Here is a 6000-nt window from a genome sequence, read left to right on the forward strand (position 1 = left end):
TATTCTGGTGAGATCAGACTCCTGACAGCCTGGGGATTGAACTTGGGTCCTCTGGACCATCAGTCAGTGCTCTTAACCTCTGAGCCATCTCCCCCCCCCCCCGCGCCCCGCTTTTTTTCTTTTTTTAAAAAATTCTCTCAGCCCCTTCTTTGTTCTTTTTAGAGAGAGACTCATGTATCCCAGGCTGGCTTTGCACTCCCTATGTATCTGAGGATGATCTTGGACATATGACCCTTCTTCCTCCACCTCCCAAGTGCTGAGATTACAGGTTCGAATCGCCATGCCTGATTTGCAGAGTTGGGGATGGAAGCTAGGGCTTCATGTATGCCAAGCAAGCATTCTACCAGCTGAGCTATATCCCAGGCCCAGGGTTGGTCTTCTAAACATTTTATTCGCTCTGACATCAAGTCCTCAGCAGCTCCCATTGCCATCAAGACAAAGCCCAAACCTCAAGCCCTGTCCTCCAAGGGTTGGCCAGCAGTTCTTTCCTTATCGTCCTTCCAATCCTGAAATCAGGCTTTCTGGTGACAGCTTTAATTCCTTGAATGCTTCAGCCCCAGGACCTTTGCATATGCTGTTCAGTCCCATTTCACCCATTTCTCTGAAATCTTTGGCTAGGCTATACAGGCCTGTTAGCTACTTCTGTTTATTGTTTTTTTTTTTCTTTTTCTACCTTATTGCCTGGTCCACTTGGCACCTTGTGGTGTCTGTCAATTGCTTTTGACATCACCCCTTTTGATCATCTGATCCAGACTTTATTGCCTTATTTACCTGCCTCATTTATAAATGAGGAAACTGAGGCATGGGAAACTAGGCTGCTTTAGCTGAGATCCCAAGACTGGTGAGTCCCGGAGCTGAACTTGAACTCAGGAAGTCTGGCCATGGCTGAGCAAGAACAGGCTACACAGTCCTCTGCCTCTTAATTATGACTGTGGTTTGAGCATGGTAAGCATGTGGCGGTTATCACCAATGAGGGGGAAGACCAGAAATCATTTCCTTTCTTTATTCCTCAACTGGCTCAAAACCAAAAAAAAAAAAAAAAAAAAAAAAAAAAATGTAGCCAGGGCCAGAGGCAACCCTAGCCCCCTAGCTTCAGGTGACACGGGTGTGCACAGGGTACACGCATGTGAGTGGCAGTCTATACAGACGGCCCCTACACAAGCTAGGCTTCCCCTCTGTGGAGGGATCGCCATCCCCGCATCCCCCTGCCCCATTCCCAGCTGCCTGCTCAGGGTCTCTGAACAGAACCACTCCAATTCATCAGGGGCCGTCAGCCTCTTGGAGCTGTTTAGGGCATAAATCAAATGGCGGCGGCGAGGAGGGGAGGCTTAAAAAAAGGTAGTGGAGAGAGAAAAATCGGAGAAGGGGGTGAGGGGAGAAAGAGCGATGGAAGAGAGGGTTGGGAGGAGAGAGATCAAAGGCAAAAATTCATCAGAGATAACGGAATTATTTATTTTTCCTGCTCTCAGTCTGTGGGCCTTTGAGGAGGTCACACTGATGTATTTGTGCGTCTTGGGGCCGTCTGTTGCTAAAGTCCCCCCAACCCCCCGCCCCCAAGGCACACTGCTTCTATCAGCAGCAGCTGCCCCCTCTCGGCTGCCCTTGGAGCCTTTTGAAGTGGGTCCTGCTGGTGTTTATTCGCCCGCGTGTAAGAAACGTGTGCAGGGTGCTGGCAGTGCAGCTGGGGGAAGGAGAGATGGGGTTCCCCCCTCATCCGTCACCAGCTTGTTTATTTGGGTACCACAGCGAGCCTTTCTCCACTTATTACTCAATGTCCCCTGCAGATGATGGCACCCCCATTCTGGGGCATGGGGCAGGAATAACAAACACAGGGCCACCTCCGCCCGGGGCTCCCAGTGTGCTCCCAGCATTGTGCTGCACTTGGCTTTCTGAACGCAGATGGAGAGGAGGGGCTTAGAACTAGCCATCGAGGGAGATGGACCGTGGACCCCAATGCCAGAGTCCAGATGCCAGGTTTGACTCTAGACTCAAAGCCCTCAATTACTCTCACCCGTGTTGCAGATGTTGAGATTCAGAGAGGTTAACATAGGCAATGAAATGAGGGTGCACAGCAAGTCTGGATATGACTGATGTTGAAAGTTGGACAACTGGCTTCAGCTAGGTCACGTGGGATAAACATGCCCTCCTCGTCCTGATATAGCAGCTCCATTCTGCTTTTATTTTCAGTTGCATTATCTTAGACCTATTCCTGCAGTGCTGGGGATAGAACCCAGGGTTTTGAGCATGCTGGGTAAGCACTGCGTGACTGAGCTAGCCTCCAACTCCTCTATCATCTATTTTAACAGATCAGCTAGGTCATGGCTCCATCAAACTGGAGGTCACAACCCCGTAGCGAACACAAGGCATGTGAAGAAGTCAGCGATGATGAAAGGGGTTTGGACACACAGTGGCTGAAGGTTCAAACCCCAAGGTGTTTCTGGAAGAACTTGCTTGGACTGCATCACGTGACTTCACGCAGCATCGTGTCAGAACACATCACATGTGTGCATGGTACATGCTGTCACCCCATATACCATAGGGCCCACCACCTAAGCCTCCTCAGTGCGGGTTCTAGACCTGCGTGTGTCATGAGCTGTAGGGATTTCACCATTCATATCAAAATTTCTGTACTTGCAGAAACAGTGGTTTAAACTGAACTGTGCTGGGCGCATGTGTGTGGGAGTACATGTCAGAAAGGTCATTCCTCAGGAGCCTTTTTGAGGTAGGGTCTCTCACTTGGCTTGGAGTTCACTGACTAGGCGAGGCTGACTGGCCATCAAGTCACAAGGGTCCTCCTGTCTCAGCCACCATGATGCCTGGGAATGGCCCTACATGTATTTCTGTCATTATGTGTTCTGTGTTTACATGTCAGCATGGAGGGCTGTAAAATCAAAATTTAATCAACTCCACTAGTGCTAGCAAATGATTCGGTCATGAATTGATTTGCATGCCAAACACACACATCCATTCCATTTGTATGCAAATTTGCTATCTTTAATAAATGGAAAAATTATACATATACCAAAGAATAGTTCAAAATATGATTACTGTTATCATTTGTACACCTGTGTGTGTGTGTGTGTGTGTGTGTGTGTGTGTGTGTGTGCGCGCGCGTGTGCGCACGAGCGCGCATGTATGTGTGGTCCATGTATGTGGGTGTGTATCCACATACCTATAGGGGCCAGAGGTTGATGTTAGGCCTTTTCCTCAGTCACTATCCACCTTGTTTTTTGAGGGTCTCTTACTGAACCCAGAGCACATCGATCCAACAAGACTGACTGGCCAGGCAATTTGAAGGGATCTTTTCTTTCTTGGCTTCCCCAGGGATGATGGGCATGTGCAGCTACATCTGGCTTGAGTGGATACCAAGCATCCAAACTCAAGTCTTCACGTTTGCATGGCAAGCTCTTTATACCCCCTGGAGCCCTCTTCTCAGCCCCTGTGTACCCACTGTATAATACTACCTGCCAAGGAACCCTGTGCAAATTTCTTGGACCAAAGAGGCACTAGATGAATTGAGTTTTAGAAGTCCTGGGCTAAGTCATGTGTTAATAGCTGGGGAGTTCAATGGTTAGCGTTAGGGTGGGTGGGTACTGTTACTGTGGCTTTTCTTCCAAGAGTGCAACTTTGCAATCATCAAATCTCAAATCAAGTAATCCATTGCGAAACTGGGTATCTGGCACAGACTAGAGTCAGGCTGCTGGGCTGGCATGGAGGGCAGCTGGCTGGCTTCCTTTCTTGGGGGAGAAAAGGACTCAGGTTCTCCCTACCTAAGACCTGGGTGTGGATTAAGTAGGATTTAGGTTGTGTGAGGTTGGTGGGCCAGGCACTATTCTGTGTTTAAAACATTCACCTGCCTCACTCACCCTCAGGACAACCCTCAAGCACTAACACTTCCACTCTTAAGAAGGGGAAATTGAGGCTTAGGCTTTATGCATATTCCTAGAGGCATACCCTTGAAGGTTGGCTTTGAAAGACCTTCTGTTTTCAGTGTATAGGTCATTAAAGGCGGTGTAGGCTGCTCTGGTTTGTAATGGACAGGGCATTTAGAAATGCAAGTGAGTGGGTGAGAGTACTGTGGGAAAGGGTTCAGGCTATGGGCCTCCTATGTCCAGCCACTTACCTGCCTCCTCACAATGTCCTTGGGGCGGAAGGGGTTGCTCAGCAATTAAGAGAGCAATGCTCTGGTAGAGGAACCCGATTTGGTTCCCAGCATTTATGCTGAGCAGCTTACAACCACCTGTAACTCCAGCCTCAGGTTATAGGATGCCCTCTTCTGGCCTCTATGGACACTGCACTCATATGCAGACACACACTTATATATGAAGCTTGTTTAACAAGCCTGTGCAGAAGGGGCTGGTGAGAACTCTCTGGGCAAGAGGGGTCAGCCTGCTTCTGATTTAAAAATCATTATTTACTCATGTCAGGAACAGAGCTCAGGAAGGCAGATGCTGCCACATGACCCTTGGGGCTGGTGTGGAGCTTTCTCGGTGACACAGGAGAACTCACAGTCACGTGGCACTCTGAAGGAGATGCAGACATCCATCAAGATTTCATTTTTATTCTCAGGAAGACACTGATGGCTTCTGGCTTCCAGACCAGGCAGTCTATTGAATTTTGTTGTTAGTAGAAAGTTCAAGAATTATCCTGAGACCTAAAGCTGAGACTTCAGATTTCTCTCTCTCTGGGGTTTCTAGTGTCTTCTCTATTCTTTTAAAACTCCAACTAGAAGATAAGCAAGGATTAGGGCTTTCTCCTTTTCCTTGCTTAACTGGGGAACTTTCCAGAAGAGGATGTGGCTCAGACATGGTCTGACATGGCTTGCTCTAGGTGTCTCCCTGTGTTTTGCAATGCAAAAACACACACCCTTCAGTTTTCAAACAACTTTTATACAGTCTACATGATTATCCCATGATTGCACACACTGATCTGCCCCATTCATTTTGTCTACTGGTAGAATGCTGAAGTACCCTCTTCATGGGCATTTAGGTTATCTTCAGTGTCATCCCCTCTTAATGGGCACCCAGGTTATTTCCACTGTCTACTACAGTAGCAGCTACACAGAACACCCATATCCATTCTGAGAGTGTCTGGGGTTGATTTCACTCAAGGTAGAATGACGTGGCCCAGTGGGAGAAACCCTGCTGCCCAAGTACTCTTTTTGAGCCCTTAGAACTGGACTCTAGGTCAACGAACATGCCCAGAGGGACAGGACACAGGTAGGGTGTTAGAGACAGCTGAGTGAGCTTGGGGACACTTTTGAGAGGTGTGGGCCACCAATAGATAAAATAGTATGATAGTCAGACTAGAGAAAGGGCATTGAGCTGGTGCAAGAGGGTTTGACTTGAGGTTTGGTTGACTGGTACTGATCACACAGTAGGAATCAGGAGTCGGAACCAAAAGCAGTTACTGTCAGCATTGTGCAGACAGTATAGGGGATGATGTTTAATCCTCAAAATAACCACACTGGGCCTTTAACTAACCGAACTCTAGACTTCATCCAATTTTCCTCCCATGTCCCCTTGCCCGTGATACCAGACTTGGCTCATGAGGGTTAGGCACAACTGTATGCTCTAACAAGGTCCAATTCAAAACCAGGCAGTGTGATTTCAGAGGCAGGTGGCATGTGGCCTCAATTCTCAGCCAATTAAATGGGCTTGACACATCAGTCCTTGTGTTGTATGGCTATCCTCAGCTCTCCTGTCCCAACATAGCCCAGTTCTAGGCATGGGAACTTAACATGGAGTGACTGAAAAGCCCCAGGCTGGAACCTCTGGGCCCCTGGCTCGCCTATGTGTTCCTATCAAATGCAACTATGTGACTCAGAGGTGGGGTCTACAACCCTGCTACTGAGGCAGGTTTGCTGTTGTATGGTGAGCATCAAGGACCCTTTCATCCCTACCACACAGCACCAAAGACCCACAAGGGTCTACTTGTACAACATATATGCCATGTACCCCAAATGTCTCCTTATAGCGCAGCAGCCCATGATAGCTTCAA

The sequence above is a fragment of the Onychomys torridus genome, chromosome 22 (genome assembly GCF_903995425.1).
Source record: "Onychomys torridus chromosome 22, mOncTor1.1, whole genome shotgun sequence".
Taxonomy (NCBI): domain Eukaryota; kingdom Metazoa; phylum Chordata; class Mammalia; order Rodentia; family Cricetidae; genus Onychomys; species Onychomys torridus.